Raw genomic sequence first — 17,447 nt, 5'->3', positions numbered from 1 at the left:
GCCATGTTTTCATTATTAGAATAAACAGACCGCTATAAAGTTTGCAAGCGCACACGACCTCCACGCTCACGCCCCGTGACACAGGAACTGGGCCCTGAACCAGGACCCCGGCCACCCCTCCCATCCTGGCCCCCGCCCGAGTGTCCAGGGGAGCGGCTGCTCAGGGATGCAGATCCCGCAATGCCCACCCTGCCCCCACTCGCCCGAGCTCTCCGCGGCAGCCACTCGGAGCCCCTCTGCCCTCCCGGCTCTCTCCCAGAACAGCTTCGTGCGTGCTGTTCCCACCTCTTGTTGCCTGGCTGGGTCCCCTGTGCGACTACCCCTACCGGGTGACAACCACCTCCCGCTCGCGCCCGGGACCCGGCCCGTCTGCTGCACGGAGTGGGGGGCCCCGTCTGGCTCTGTGGGCACCGGGGGACCCGGCCGGGAGAAGCCTCACAGACTCCGGGTCGGGAGAAGCATGCCCGGAGCAGTCCCCTGTCACTCAGCAACCCGTTGTGTGCGGGTTCCGAACCGAACCTCCTCACTAGCGCCCTTGCTCCCCGGGTCTGGACATGGCCCCCCCAGCCCCCCAGAGCCATGACGAGAGCGGCGGCGGCTCCACGGACCTGGAAGACACCGGCAGACTGGCCCACGTTCGCGGCCCTCTTCCTTCTCACTCTGCTCTACAGCGGCTTCGTCACCTTCATCAAAGTAAGGCAGCCAGCACACCTGTGTGCAGGGCTGGGGGGAGGCGGTGCCCTGCCCGGTGGGGGACACACTGGAGCCAGCCCAGGGAGCCTGGTGGGAGCGGGAGGGATGTGCAGCTGCCGTGGGCCGTGGACATGGGCCCGGGGCCTGTCGGGCATCAGAGGCCCCTCCCCTCTGCCACAGCACTCCGGCCAGGAAGCGGGCACATTGCACCTGCTCACAAGTACATGGGGGTCTGGGCCCTGTCATCTGGGGACCTGGCTCCTCACATCCCCCCTCTGCACCCTCCGGCCACCGGCCCCCTTCCCAACGCCTGGGCTCTTGCTGCAGATGAAGTAGCCCCAGGAGAGCGGATGTCCTGCACCCGCAGAGAAGGGAGGCTGGGACTCTGGCCTGTGTGTGGTGCCCCGGCCCCGCTTCGCCTGCCCCATGCTCGTCTCTGTCCACCTGTGCCCGGGGCTCGGCCGCCAAACCCAGCCCATGCTTCCTGAACCAGCGGCCCTGACTGTGGGCCCTTGCCTTCCCACCTGCCAGCCGGCCCCATAAACAACCTTGCTCACATGCCCTGCCTCTTGTCTCCCTGCTTCCGTCAGATCAGAGAATCCGGAGCTGAGGGAGAGTCCCAGCCGGGATTGGGGTGCGGCTGTGGCAGGCGGGCCCTGGGGGGCTGCCCCGTGGGGAAGCCGGCGGGGGGGAGAGGTGCTGCTCTGCACACTCACAGATACACCCACCACACGCACACGCACACATGTGCACAAGCACAGTTCACACAGAAGCGCGTGTGCACAGACACAGGCAATGCTCGTGCACACTGCAGCCTACAGACACAGCACACGCACAAACATGTGCAAGCGCCAGGCTCGTGCTTGCACGCACACAGCACACGCACTGGTCTGCAGACCGTGTGTGCTCACGTATGCGCTCAGACACACGCCCATGTGCCACACGGCTCCCATGCACCTAGCTGGGGGCAGCGGGTGCTGCCCACACGTGGAGCCCATTCTATGTGTGCCTGGCCCCACGGCCTCCTGAGTCTGTTCCCTCCGGTGCAGCAGGCGGGGGCAGTGCGTGCAGTCGTGCCTGAAGGGGCGCATGGGAGACCCTGGTGCTGCCCAGCGCACAGTCACCGTTGGAAGCCTGCCGTCGCCCAGGGTCCCCAGCCGCAGAAGAGGAAGTGGTCACGGGGGCAGGCAAGCACAGTGGACGCCACCCGCTGGCCAGGGGCAAGAGTGAGGGCAGCCACCGTCAAGCCCAGCCGGTCCACGGCCCCCCCGCCCCCAATGCCACAATGCTGGTGTCCCCCTGTCACTGCTCGTCCCTCTCACCACCTCTGTCCTCACCCACCCCCATCCGTCCACGGTTTCAGCTCATGCTCATCCCTGCACGTGGCCAGTGGAGGCTGACCCACACCTCACACCTGACATGCCACGACCAGACGCAGTGCTGTGGTCAGACGACCCCCATGGCCTCTGCATGTGACCTCTGGGGCAAAGGCACTTGGCAGAAGCATCAAGGTCAGGGTACAAGAAGAGAGGTGGTCTCGGCTGGTGGGGGTCACTGTTGTCACAGAGCCACAGGAGAAGGCAGCGTGACACCAGAGCAAGGTGCCCGCAGTGGCCACAAGCCCAGGTGCTGCTCCTGGAGCAGGGAAACCAGGGACAGGCTGTGTCCCAGAGCCTGCCCATGCCCGCCTGTGGCCCAGGGGCTGGGGACAGACTTCTTGGCTCCATACCCTGAGGAGACAAAGGTCTGTGGGATTTGCTGTGGCACCCACAGGAAACTCACACCCTGGTCCCCGTGTCACCGCTGCCGGCCGAGGGGGCCCCATCTAGGGTCTCAGGCCAAACTCTGAGAACAGATCCCGTTCTCTCTCTGCACCCACCTGCTGCCCCAGCCTTGTGGCACCCACTCAGGAGGCTGCCCACGGTTGTGCCCCGGAGGGCTCACCCTGCCCACCCTGCCCTCGGCGACCTATCAGTGGCAAGGGCAGCCCTGTGTCCAGAGCTGACAGGAGGCCTCAGTGCCCCCATAGCTCGTCTGCACACGGGTCCTGTAGTGGCCATGCCCTTGCCCTGTGCCGCTTCCCCACTGCGTTTTCTTCTCTGCCCCTCTGGCACACTCTGAGGCTCCCTTTCTCATTATATTGGTTGGTTATTTCTTTCTCGTCACCCAGAAGGTTAATGCCAAGAGCACAGTGTTTTCTGTGGCTCCCTGATGATGCCCAACACAGAAAGAAGAGCCCAGCACGTGGTAGGTGCTCAGAAACACTTGCTCAGTGAACGCACGTCCCCCGCAACATGGACCCTAAGTCACAAGAGCACTTTGTCCCCCGGATGTGTCCTCCTGCACACGGCACACATTTATAATACACTGCGGTCCCTGTATTCCCAGTTACCTCCTTCCGAAGTCTACCCTCCCCCAGGCTGCCAGCTTGGTAAATGACCGCCTGCCGAGTAGCCCCCGAAAGACACCCCGAAGTCATCGCGACCTGCCTCCCACACACTCCAAGCCACGTCACACCCACCCAGAGCTCCCTGTTGTACAGCCTGCCTCCAGGCCTGCCCCCTCCCCAGCCCACAGCCGGTCTAGTCTCCTAAAGACCTGTGAGCCCGTAGCCCCGGCTCAAAGTCGCTGACGGGCTCCCTTTACATCAGGAACAAGGCTCTTTCTGCCTAACCCAGCTGGCCTGGCCAGGCCTCCCCAGCGCCAGCCACCTCGAGGCCATCTGGGCCTGCTCCTCTGACTTCACGGCCCGAAACCATCCTCCTGCCCCAGGGTCTGTCCTCCTCCCAGTCGGCCTCCAAGCCCCATGGAAGCAAGGACAGCACACGCCCAGCATGCACAGTAGCTGAAGGAATGAATGAGTGAGCACACAAACGAATGAATGGTCTGGCAGGACTCAAAGGAGGCTGTGCACTTGGGCCTCCAGACCTCAACCGCATCCTCCCGCCCAGCCTCACCCAGAGACGCCACAGGGCAGCCACAGCTGTCTCCCAGCTGTTCCCAAAGAAGCTGCCCCTGGCTCTGGGCTCTGCCCTTGGACTGACACCCCACAGCCCCATCCGCAGGCCCCGGGAGAATGGAAGAGGGCAGGGCACCAAGCCCCTGAGCGTGCTGGGTGTCTGTTTGGGCCCGGTAGGTCCATACTCGAGCTTCTCTCTGTCTAGGAAGCAAACTTACAACATGCCCTAGAGTACACAGCAGAGCACATCCGTCTAGTGCCAGAGCTCCATTTGGGGAAAGCATACGTGAACCCAGCCCCTCCTGGCCGGCCGGGTTCGTGTCTTCAGCAGAAGAATCCCGCGGGCTGCCCTCCACCATGACTTCTCCTTTCGTCTTACATAAGCACCAACCGACCTCGGCCAAACTGTCTATCTGCCAGAGGCATGTGACAGTCCCCATGGGGCCCTGGCTCGGCTGTTTCCCTCCACACAACGCGTTTGTGACTTTCCCCAGCTCTGCGGCCACAGGCCCGAACTCAGCGCTGTGACATGTGGTCCGAGGGGAGGGCTGTGTCCTGCACGCTCCACAGCTCAGCCGGGCCACCACAGCCTCGCCTGCCGGGACGCCACCTGCTCTGGGCAGAAACACCTGTTTCCAGCCATGCTGATAAACAGGACACGCGTGTCCTCCCACACCTAAATCACAGCTTGACAAGCCTGATCCCACAGCATGGAACCCGCTGCCCAGCCGTCTGCCCCATGCAGGCCCCACGCCCAACCGGACCCCATGTCTTGGTGTTTGAGGGGAAGGGTTGAGCCAGCCCTGCCCCCCAGGGCTTGTGGACTGAGACCTCCCAGCACCTGGGCAGAAACCAGATGCCTGTGCTGTCCAGCCAAGGCCCTGATGTCCATTCCCAGCCCACGGCCAAACCCATGTTCACTGAGGTTATTCCAGAAGACAAGTGGCCGGAACAAGACTGCTTCAGTGCCAGGAGACGGGACCCTGCCCCCAATGGCAGCATCAGTGCTACTGAGGGACACAAGTCCACAGTAAGACCGGAGGAAGTTACGGGGAAGCATTTACATTCTCTTGAGGTAAATAAGGACTTTCTCAGAATGACAGCAAGGCCAGGAACTTTAAAAAATGAGACTCACAGCTCTGCCTGCAGAGCAAAGACCAAATACCTATAAGGACAGAGTCCCCATAAACAAAGTAAAAACTCCCGAAACAGAGGCCAAAGCATCTAATGTCAAAAAGAGTCTGTGTTGGTCAGAGTTCTTCAGAGAATAAACAATGATGAATGACAGGCAGATGCTAGACAGATAGATGACTGGCAGATGACTGAATGATAGGTGTGTGTGAGAGATGATCTTATTTTTAAAGTATGTATACATATAAAGGGGGGCACTTTCAGGTTTGGACACATGATTGTGTAGGCTTGGTGAGCCCAAATCTATAAAACGGGCCACTAATCTAAATGTTAATCACATTTCTAAAATACCTTCTCTCTCTGGACTAGTGTTTGACCAAGTATCTGAGTATATGGCCTAGCCACCATCACAGAGTCCAAGGAAATGAACGATGGAGAAATGCAATGAGCGGGAGGAATTTGACCTGCATGGAAACGTTTTCAGTGGAAGGTGGGGAGGGAGAGATCATTTCCAGTAGGTTGTAAACACAAATAACCAAGGAAACACACAAAGAACCAAAGAAAAGCCACTTCAAACAAATGACTGCTTATCCAGACAGCGGCTACTCATCAACAGCCCGCTGTGTGCCAGGCAGGCGTTACCATGGAAGGACTCGGACGCCTGCACCGTGGAACCATCGTCCTGATGAGGGATGAACAGCACAGTTAAAAACAAGGAAATGTCGTGTAAAAGACAAGGAGACCAGACACAAACATCCACGGCAGGTGCTATTTGACACATCCTAGAGGGTGTGACTGACCTGCAGGGTCAGCATGTGGGCAAGGGGCACACGAACACTGGGCTGCAGCCCAGCACCGCTTGTTGGATGTCTAATGGGCAGCTCCAACTCGCCATCTTGGAAAGGGAGCTCTTGACCCCGATCTCAGTAAGAGATCTGTGCAGAAGTCTCATGGGGAGACAGAGGCAGCAGGGCGGGGGCAGTGGCAGCAGAGAGCAGGGTTCAGAGCACACATGTCCTGGGGTACAAGACCTGATGGGCTTGCAGAATTGCACCCACAGGGCCTCCCAACTCACAGCACACACGGAATTGCCACTTACTGGGCTGCAGTGTTCGTAAAGAGGCCCGAGATGGGGACCGGAATCTGGAGCCACCGGTACATGGGTGGCGTTTATCCTCACGGGACTGGTGGGGATTAGCAGGGATGGAGTGTGCACAGAAGAGAAGTCCAAGCCGGGAGGCAGGGAGTGCCAGAGGCCAGGAGCAGGGCACTCGGTGTCCGAGGCTGGAGAGCAGGAGTCAGAGAGGCACTGGGCAGAGAGGGAGGTGCTGCGGCTGCGTCCAGCATCTGGCCCAGCAGAGGTCATGCTGCCTCCCCAAGCGCAGACTCAGAGCAGGGCGGGTCAGGGCCTAGCCCGAGTGGGCTCGAGAGGTCAGCACAGCCCTACAGATAGGCGACAGCAGGGCCACAAGCACGGTCGCAGACTTCCCAGCATTCCCACCCAGAACTCAAGGAGAATTATTCCTTAAACACACAGCGAACTGGTAGGAACTCACCGTCTGCTGAGCCTTGGGTCACAACTCAGTACATTTCAAAATATTCAGGTCCCACACAGCAAGCTCCCTGACGACAGGCTAGTGACACACACGTCTCGAGTCACGTCAGCAGAGGAACTGTAGCCTACGTGTCTGGAGGGGAGAAAACACTGAGTTAACCAAGAGTCCAAATTTAAAAGTTGGAAGAAGAGCAACCAAAACCAAAGAAACACAAACACGAAAGGAGAAAATAATTATACGAGACTCCCAACCACGGAGGGGGGGTGACGGCCACCCGCAGCTGCAGGGGACACTCATGTCATCTTCACAGGGCCATGATGAGGCCGTTGGCCAATGGCACAGCGGGGACACACAAGCAGACAGAGTTGCCTGCAGCGCACTGAGAGAGACAGCCACCACGCCAGAGACACCATTCCCCAAAAATACACACGCGGCTTCTTTCTTCTTCTGGCTTTAGTTTGGGGGTGGCTGTAAATGGGGCACCTAACACCATGTCCTCTAGGCCGTGGAAGCTGGACGTCTGAAGTCAAGGTGTGGCAGGCCCCCACAGCGCTTCTAGGGAAGGATCCCCCCTCCTCCAGCTTCGCGTGGCTGCCAGAGACACAGCATCCCATGGCCTTAGAGCATCAGGCCAATCTCTGCTCCATCATCACGTGGCATTTGCCTGTGTCCCTGTGTCTCTGTGTCTAAATGTCCCTCTTCTTACAAGGACAGGAGTCATACTGGATTTAGGGCCAACCATTCAAATATGGCCGCATCGTAACTGATCACGTCTGCAAGGAGCCCAGTTCCAGATGTGGTCACATTCGTGGGCTCTGGGAGGACATGAATCTGGGGGGAGGCACTATTCCACCCAGTATCCTTTCCTGAGGATTTTGCCCCTGAAGCTGTCAGGTGGGCAGGTCAAGGTGGATATTTGCATGGTGAGGGAGGAGACACGCAGAGGCCCAGGGCAGAGCCCGAGCTCAGAGCCCCATACAGGGTGGGGTGGCCCAACCAGGAAGAGAGGTCTGAAGCCAGGTCTAGAGGTCCCACTGGGGTGCCCTGGGCCTCTGGGTCTGAGATGAGAGAGGAGGGTGCCCATGTGAGCAAAGAATGGGGCAGAGAAGAGAGGCTGGTGTGCCCAGCAGTTGATCAAGTAACACGCTGAGAAAAATGAAAGAAAGGCAGGATCCACAGTGACCAGGAGCCAAAGAACTAGACGGGTCTGAATTCACGGTTTCCAGCAGCATATAATGGACCAAATAATGGCCAGAAGCTTTCCAAATTTGATGAGACCCATGAACCTGCACACCCAGGAACTGCAATAGGGATAAACTCAAATATACATGGGCTAAATGCTCTACTCAAATGTCAAAGGTTTGGGGGGAATATGTCTATACATAATGTGTTTTTTATGCTTTATGTTTTAATATAAAATATTGGGCTGGTTAAGCTAACTCGGTGAAGTTTACAAAAGACATTCTGTGCAAATATTAGCCCAAGGAAAGCTGCAATGGCCATATTAATCCCAAATAAAACAGACTTGAAGGCAAAAGGCATTACTGGAGATAAAGAGGGCTGACACAGCTCTAAATGTACACACGCCTGGGCCACAGCTTTCAAAATATAAAGCAAGGTGGGAATGCAAACTGTGCAGCCACTTTGGAGAACAGTATGGAGGTTCCTCAAAAAGTTAAAAATAGAACTACCCTATGACCCAGCAATTGCACTACTAGGTATCTATCCGAGGGATACAGGTATGCTGTTTCAAAGGGGCACATGCATCCCAACGTTTACAGCAGTGCTATTGACAATAGCCAAAGTATGGAAAGAGCCCAAATGTCCATCGACGGATAAATGGATAAAGAAGATGTGGTGTATATATATATATATATATATATATATATATATACACATACATTGGAGTATTACTTGGCAATCAAGAAGAATGAAATCTTGCCATTTGCAACTACGTGGATGGAACTGGAGGGTATTATGCTAAGTGAAATTAGTCAGAGAAAGACAAAAATTGTATGACTTCACTCATATGAGGACTTTAAGAGACAAAACAGATGAACATAAAGGAAGGGAACCAAAACTAATATAAAAACATGGAGGGAGACAAAATATAAGAGATTCTTAAATACAGAAAACAAACAGAGGGTTGCTGGAGGGGTTGAGAGGGGGGCATGGGCTAAATGGACAAGGGGCATTGAGGAGGACACTTGTTGGGATGAGCACTGGGTGTTATATGTAAGGGATGAATCACTGGAATCTACTCCTGAAATCATGATTACACTATATGCCAACTAATATGGATATAAATAAATAAATAAATAAATAAATAATTTTTTAAAAATAAATAAATAAAAAGATAAAGCAAACAATGAGCAGACCTGTGGGAAGAATTACACAGATTCCCAGTCATCATGGGAGATGGTAACATCTACCCCCCAGCAATGTGCATGGCCAGCAGACGCATATTAATAAAGATGTACCTACCGTTAACGCTTTAATCAACCGGCCGAACTGCTGGGCACACGCAGGCCTTGACAAGCCACATTCCGCATTCCAAACCTGCAGAACATTCACACACTGCTCTGTCCTGTGGCCATAAAAAAGATCCAACGCATTCCCAAAGACCAAGTGAACTCTGTTGGTGTGTGACAATGGCACGATTATGCCTTCATGGGTTGTCGTCTCCTTTTTGTGTTTCCCTCAGGCTTGGCCAGTGCATCTGCAGGATGGGCTCTGGACCTGGTGGGGAGGCCTGCACCTCCTTTTCTGCATGATCCCAGACCCCAATCCAGCTGTGTTCATCCCAGGTCTTGGGGTCCCATTCTTCACTGCGAGGCCCTTCCCTTCATGGGAAGACCCTCTGGGCTTTTCAACCTGCTTTGTAATCCTACCTTGGTCCTGGGCCCAATTTTCAGTCCTATTTGTCCTCTGGCTGCAGGATATGGGGCCTCTTGAAACGTTGTCATTGGAGATTTCTGATGCTCTCACTGTTCCCTGAGTTGACAGGAAAGGGGACTGACTCACTGAGACATTTTCTTCCTTCAGTGCTTCAGTTCACTTAACATCAGCCAAGCTGCCCCACTCATGGTTACCGGTACGTCCACCAGCCTTACGATTCCACTGCCCATGGCTCTCAAAGGCTAGAGGCACTGCACAAGGTGCACCTCCTTCCTGCCCATGTCCCATTATGAGCGTTCATGAAGGGCTTCTTTACAAAGGGACTTAGAGATGGGATGTGACAGAACCAGGGTGGGCCGTGCAGTGAGCCAGGTCAGGTAACAGTACAGCTGTTTCCACCCCTAGGCCCAAATGCCAACTTGTTTTAGACAAGACGTAAACTATAAAAGACACTACTGATAAATTTATATTAAAATTAAAATGTGAGGTCCATCACAAGGTACCCTTTTTCGTATTTTCTTTTTTTTATTTAAACCTTAATTAGTTAACATACAGGTCAATGTTGGCTTCGGGAGTAGAATTCGGTGATTCATTACTTACAACACCCAGTGCTCATCCCAACAAGTGTCCGTCTTAGGGTGATGGGTGCTAAAAACAACACCTTTAACAAAAATGAAAGACCAGTTACCATCTGGGAAGATATGTTTGCAACACCTACAGCTGATAAGGGAATTCTGCCAGTAACGTGCAAATAGCTTCTGAAAAGCAAGAAAAAAGGCAATCCAATACAAAACAAGGCCAAGAGACATAAATAGATATTTCAGAGAAGAGAAATACAAAAAGCAAATAATCATATAAAAAGGTGTCAGCTTCACCAATAATCAGAAAAAACTCAACCCAAGAGCAGAATGAGATATCATCTTAGCCAAATGACACCAGCAGACATTAAGACGTCTGAGCACACCAAGTGCCGGGATGTGGGTCTGCAGCACTTTTCATGCATGTGATGCTACTGGAAAGTCAAACTGAAAAAGCCACTTTGGGAAAGAGTTGATCGTTGCCTCCAGCTGCCCAGAGTTCTGTGCTCCTTCACCAGGCAGTTTTGCCCCCAGGTACGTGCTGGAAAGGCGTCCGCTGTACGGATACACCAGAAAATACCTCTAATGAACCAGGTGGGTCAGTGAGGGTGCCATCAGCAGTGCAAGGTGTGTGATAGGGCATAAAGGACTCTGCACAAGTGCGGGAGATGCTATGAAAGTGCAGATATGAAGGGTCCACTGTGCAGCCAGACAAAACTCCCCGACCAGAGACCGTGATGGGGAGTCTCTGGTGAGGGTTGTGGAAGGCTCCTGCCTCTACATCTGTGGACGGTTTAAGGCTCCGTCATTCATCAGGGCAGTGAGTCGGAAAGAAGAGCTGGATAAAGAGCAAGGAGAGGAGAGGGTCCCGGGAAGACAGCAGAGGAGGGAGCACCAGAAACCCGTCTCCCCACCCAGACAATGGTCGCACTCACAGAATCTGTCTTGATGCACCCACTTGGAACTCTGGAGTCTGCTAAAGGCTCGCAACTTCTGAGAGAAGTCTTGGGTGGTAAATGTGCTTAACTCTGGCCAATTTTAGCTCTTAACAAAGTAGCAGCTACCCCGCCCCCAGCCCCAGCCCCAGGGCAGGCAGCTGTGCACACATTCCTGAAGTAGCCTGCACGTGGCTTGTGGGAGCCAGGGTGGGCCAAAAGGACACTGTCCTCCGAATAGCGGGATCTGTTCTCTGATCGTGGCTTCTAATCGGAGTGCCGACAAAGAAGAGGGAGAGACCATTGTTGCAAGCGTCCCCCTCTTCGGGCGGAATGACTTCCAAGGGACATAAAGTTGGCGTCTTCTTCTGCCCCTGTATTTTTCTGTTTTGCACTTTTTGGAAATCAGACATCAAAAACTAAGACCCTCAAAAGCAAGTGCATATGGGGGGAAAATTAGAAAGTCACCACACATGCCCAGGGAAAGCCTCAGGCTCAGAAAAGACTTAAGACATTAAATTTACATCTCAGGCTGACCATTGGCACAGAGACCGCCTAGTACAATCAGACAAACAAAAACAATAAATAATAAACAACAACAACAGCTTGGGGAAGGAGAAGAATCTGACGTCCAGAGCTACCACATTGAATTCAAATGTCCGGTTTTCAACAAACAAATCACAAGGCATACAAATAACCAGGAAAATAAGGCCTACTTAAAGGCCATAAAAATGAAACTGTTCCCAAAAGAGAATTGATGGCAGTTTTACCAAAGATTCAAAACAACCATCTTAAAAAAAACTTGAAGAATTATGGGAAGTTGTGGAGAAATTCAAGAAAATGATATGAACAAAATGCAAATATCAATAAAGAAATAGAAAATCCAGAAAGAAACAAAAAAGAACTTGGGGAGATGAAAAGTACAATAATTGAAATGAAAACTTCACTAGGAAGACTCAAAGCAGATTTTAGCAATGATTCTTTGAGAAGAAAGAGTCAACGAACTAGAAGATGGGACAATTGAAATGTTCTTAGGAATAGAAAGAAAGTCTTAGGAATAGAAAGAAAGAAGATTGAAGAAAAGTGAACAGAGCCTTAGTGACCTGTGGGAGTGAATCAACATACACATTGTGGGAGTCCCAGAAAAAGAAGATAGAAAAAAGCAAAGAGACTATTTGAAGAAATAAGGGCTAAAAACTTCTGAGAGTTGATGAAATACATGAATATAAACGTCCAAAAAGTTCAATTAACTCCAAGCAAAATGAACTGAAAGAAACTCATGCTGAGAGACACATTATAATCAAATTTCAAAAGCCAAAGATAAACAGAGAATCTTGAAAGTAGTGAGAAAGAAGTGACTCATCACACACAAGTGCTCCTCAAAAAAATCTTAAGCAGGTTTTTCATCAAAACCTTTGGAGGCCAGAAGGCAGTAGGCTGATATATTCAAAGTGCTCAAAGAAAAAAAAGAGCTGGCCAAGAATCTTTTATCTGGCCAGCCTGTCCTTCAAGAGTGAGGAAGAAGTTAAGACATTCTCAGAGAAACAAAAGCTGAGAAGGATCATTGCCACTGGTCCTGCTCTGCAGCAAATGTTCAAGGGTCACCTACAGGGTTCAGTGAAAACACACTGGACAGAAGCTCAAAGCCAAGTAAAGAAATGAAGATCTTCATAACGCTAAACACGTGGGCAATTACAAACGTTACTACCTTTGTAATGATGGTTTGTAAACTTATGTGTTGTTTTCTACATGATTCAAGAAACTAACATATTTTATTTAGTCTAAAAGTTAGTGTTATTGGGGTGCCTGGGTGGCTCAGTCGGTTGTGCATCCGACTTCGGCTCAAGTCATGATCTCACAGTTCGTGGGTTGGAGCCCCACTTCAGGATCTGTGCTGACAGCTCGGAGCCTGAGGCCTGCTTTGGAAACTGTCTCCCTCTCTCTCTGCCCCTCCCCTGCTCATGCTCTGTCTCTCTCTCTCTCTCTCTCTCTCTCTCTCTCTCTCTGTCTCATAAAAATAAATAAAAATAAAGAAATAAAAGTTAGTGTTGCTGTAATTTTGGTTTTTACTCCACGTGTTGTTTCCTACATGATTTAAGAGACTAATGACACCTGAACTAATACAATGTTATTTGTCAATTATATCTCAATAAAACAGGAAAAAGAGACTAATATATTCAAAAGAATTATTAGGTTATGTTTTGGTGGTTATATTTGATGTAGTTTTATGACATTAACAACTGATAAAGGTGGGAGATAGAGTGAAGCTGGTATAAATTCAGATTAGAGCATTATAACCTTAGGATGTTGAACATGATCCCCTGTAGCCACAAAGAATGTAGGTATAGAGCATGCATAAAAGATAATAAGAGCTCGGATTGAAGAGGCAGAGGAGAGAATAGGTGAACTAGAAGATAAGGTTATGGAAAAAGAGGAAGCTGAGAAAAAGAGAGATAAAAAATTCCAGGACTATGAGGGGAAAATTAGAGAACTAAGTGATACACTAAAAAGAAATAATATACGCATAATTGGTATCCCAGAGGAGGAAGAGAGAGGGAAAGGTGCTGAAGGTGTACTTGAAGAAATAATAGCTGAGAACTTCCCGAACTGGGGAAGGAAAAAGGCATTGAAATCCAAGAGGCACAGAGAACTCCCTTCAGACGTAACTTGAATCGATCTTCTGCACGACATATCATAGTGAAACTGGCAAAATACAAGGATAAAGAGAAAATTCTGAAAGCAGCAAGGGATAAATGGGCCCTCACATATAAAGGGAGACCTATAAGACTCGTGACTGATCTCTCTTTTGAAACTTGGCAGGCCAGAAAGGATTGGCACGAGATCTACAATGTGCTGAACAGAAAAAATATGCAGCCGAGAATCCTTTATCCAGCAAGTCTGTCATTTAGAATAGAAGGAGAGATAAAGGTCTTCCCAAATAAACAAAAACTGAAGGAATTTGTCACCACGAAACCAGCCCTACAAGAGATCCTAAGGGGGATCCTGTGAGACAAAGTACCAGAGACATCGCTACAAGCATAAAACATACAGACATCACAATGACTCTAAACCCATATCTTTCTATAATAACACTTAATGTAAATGGATTAAATGTGCCAACCAAAAGACATAGGGTATCAGAATGGATAAAAAAAAAAACAAGACCCATCTATTTGCTGTCTACAAGAGACTCATTTTAGATCTGAGGACACCTTTAGATTGAGAGTGAGGGGATGGAGAACTATTTATCATGCTACTGGAAGCCAAAAGAAAGCTGGAGTAGCCATACTTACATCAGACAAACTAGACTTTAAATTAAAGGCTGTAACAAGAGATGAAGAAGGGCATTATATAATAATTACAGGGTCTATCCATCAGGAAGAGCTAACAATTATAAATGTCTATGCGCCAAATACCCGAGCCCCCAAATATATAAAACAATTACTCATAAACATAAGCAACCTTATTGATAAGAATGTGGTAATTGCAGGGGACTTTAACACTCCACTTACAGAAATGGATAGATCATCTAGACACACGCTCAATAAAGAAACAAGGGCCCTGAATGACACATTGGATCAGATGGACTTGACAGATATATTTAGAACTCTGCATCCCAAAGCAACAGAATATACTTTCTTCTCGAGTGCACATGGAACATTCTCCAAGATAGATCATATACTGGGTCACAAAACGGCCCTTCATAAGTATACAAGAATTGAAATTATACCATGCATACTTTCAGACCACAATGCTATGAAGCTTGAAATCAACCACAGGAAAAAGTCTGGAAAACCTCCAAAAGCATGGAGGTTAAAGAACACCCTACTAACGAATGAGTGGGTCAACCAGGCAATTAGAGAAGAAATTAAAAAATATATGGAAACAAACGAAAATGAAAATACAACAATCCAAACGCTTTGGGACGCAGCGAAGGCAGTCCTGAGAGGAAAATACGTTGCAATCCAGGTCTATCTCAAGAAACAAGAAAAATCCCAAATACAAAATCTAACAGCACACCTAAAGGAAATAGAAGCAGAACAGCAAAGGCAGCCTAAACCCAGCAGAAGAAGAGAAATAATAAAAATCAGAGAAGAAATAAAAAATATAGAATCTAAAAAAACTGTAGAGCAGATCAACGAAACCAAGAGTTGGTTTTTTGAAAAAAATAAACAAAATTGACAAACCTCTAGCCAGGCTTCTCAAAAAGAAAAGGGAGATGACCCAAATAGATAAAATCATGAATGAAAATGGAATTATTACAACCAATCCCTCAGAGATACAAACAATTATCAGGGAATACTATGAAAAATTATATGTCAATAAGTTGGACAACCTGGAAGAAATGGACAAATTCCTAAACACCCACACACTTCCAAAACTCAATCAGGAGGAAATAGAAAGCTTGAACAGATCCATAGCCAGCGAAGAAATTGAATCGGTTATCAAAAACCTCCCAACAAATAAGAGTCCAGGACCAGACGGCTTCCCAGGGGAGTTCTACCAGACGTTTAAAGCAGAGATAATACCTATCCTTCTCAAGCTATTCCAAGAAATAGAAAGGGAAGGAAAACTTCCAGACTCATTCTATGAAGCCAGTATTACTTTGATTCCTAAACCAGACAGAGACCCAGTAAAACAAGAGAACTACAGGCCAATATCCCTGATGAATATGGATGCAAAAATTCTCAATAAGATACTAGCAAATCGAATTCAACAGCATATAAAAAGAATTATTCACCATGATCAAGTGGGATTCATTCCTGGGATGCAGGGCTGGCTCAACATTTGCAAATCAATCAACGTGATACATCACATTAATAAAAGATAACCATATGATCCTGTCAATTGATGCAGAAAAGGCCTTTGACAAAATCCAGCACCTTTCTTAATAAAAACCCTTAAGAAAGTCGGGATAGAAGGAACATAATTAAACATCATAAAAGCCATTTATGAAAAGCCCACAGCTAACATCATCCTCAATGGGGAAAAACTGAGAGTTTTATCCCTGAGATCAGGAACACGACAGGGATGCCCACTCTCACCGCTGTTATTTAACATAGTGTTGGAAGTTCTAGCATCAGCAATCAGACAACAAAAGGAAATCAAAGGCATCAAAATTGGCAAAGATGAAGTCAAGCTTTCGCTTTTTGCAGATGACATGATATTATACATGGAAAATCCGATAGACTCCACCAAAAGTCTGCTAGAACTGATACATGAATTCAGCAAAGTTGCAGGATACAAAATCAATGTACAGAAATCAGTTGCATTCTTATACACTAACAATGAAGCATCAGAAAGACAAATAAAGAAACTGATCCCATTCACAATTGCACCAAGAAGCATAAAATACCTAGGGATAAATCTAACCAAAGATGTAAAAGATCTGTATGCTGAAAATTATAGAAAGCTTATGAAGGAAATTGAAGAAGATATAAAGAAATGGAAAGACATTCCCTGCTCATGGATTGGAAGAATAAATATTGTCAAAATGTCAATACTACCCAAAGCTATCTACACATTCAATGCAATCCCAATCAAAATTGCACCAGCATTCTTCTCGAAACTAGAACAAGCAATCCTAAAATTCACATGGAACCACAAAAGGCCCCGAATAGCCAAAGTAATTTTGAAGAAGAAGACCAAAGCGGGAGGCATCACAATCCCAGACTTTAACCTCTACTACAAAGCTGTCATCATCAAGACAGCATGGTATTGGCACAAAAACAGACACACAGACCAATGGAATAGAATAGAAACCCCAGAACTAGACCCACAAACGTATGGCCAACTCATCTTTGACAAAGCAGGAAAGAATATCCAATGGAAAAAAAGACAGTCTCTTTAACAAATGGTGCTGGGAGAACTGGACAGCAACATGCAAAAGGTTGAAACTAGACCACTTTCTCACACCATTCACAAAAATAAACTCAAAATGGATAAAGGACCTGAATGTGAGACAGGAAACCATCAAAACCCTAGAGGAGAAAGCAGGAAAAGACCTCTCTGACCTCAGGTGTAGCAATCTCTTACTCGACACATCCCCAAAGGCAAGGGAGTTAAAAGCAAAAATGAACTACTGGGACCTTATGAAGATAAAAAGCTTCTGCACAGCAAAGGAAACAACCAACAAAACTAAAAGACAACCAACGGAATGGGAAAAGATATTTGCAAATGACATATCGGACAAAGGGCTAGTATCCAAAATCTATAAAGAACTCACCAAACTCCACACTCAAAAAACAAATAACCCAGTGAAGAAATGGGCAGAAAACATGAATAGACACTTCTCTAAAGAAGACATCTGGATGGCAACAGGCACATGAAAAGATGCTCAACGTCGCTCCTTATCAGGGAAATACAAATCAAAACCACACTCAGATATCACCTCACGCCAGTCAGAGTGGCCAAAATGAACAAATCAGGAGACTATAGATGCTGGAGAGGATGTGGAGAAACGGGAACTCTCTTGCACTGTTGGTGGGAATGCAAATTGGTGCAGCCACTCTGGAAAACAGTGTGGAGGTTCCTCAGAAAATTAAAAATAGACCTACCCTATGACCCAGCAATAGCACTGCTAGGAATTTACCCAAGGGATACAGGAGTACTGATGCATAGGGGCACTTGTACCCCAATGTTTATAGCAGCACTCTCAACAATAGCCAAATTATGGAAAGAGCCTAAATGTCCATCA

Source organism: Panthera tigris, chromosome B3 (genome assembly GCF_018350195.1).
Source record: "Panthera tigris isolate Pti1 chromosome B3, P.tigris_Pti1_mat1.1, whole genome shotgun sequence".
NCBI classification, from domain to species: Eukaryota; Metazoa; Chordata; class Mammalia; order Carnivora; family Felidae; genus Panthera; species Panthera tigris.
The sequence above is the reverse complement of the archived record's forward strand: the minus strand, read 5'-3'. Positions refer to the sequence as shown.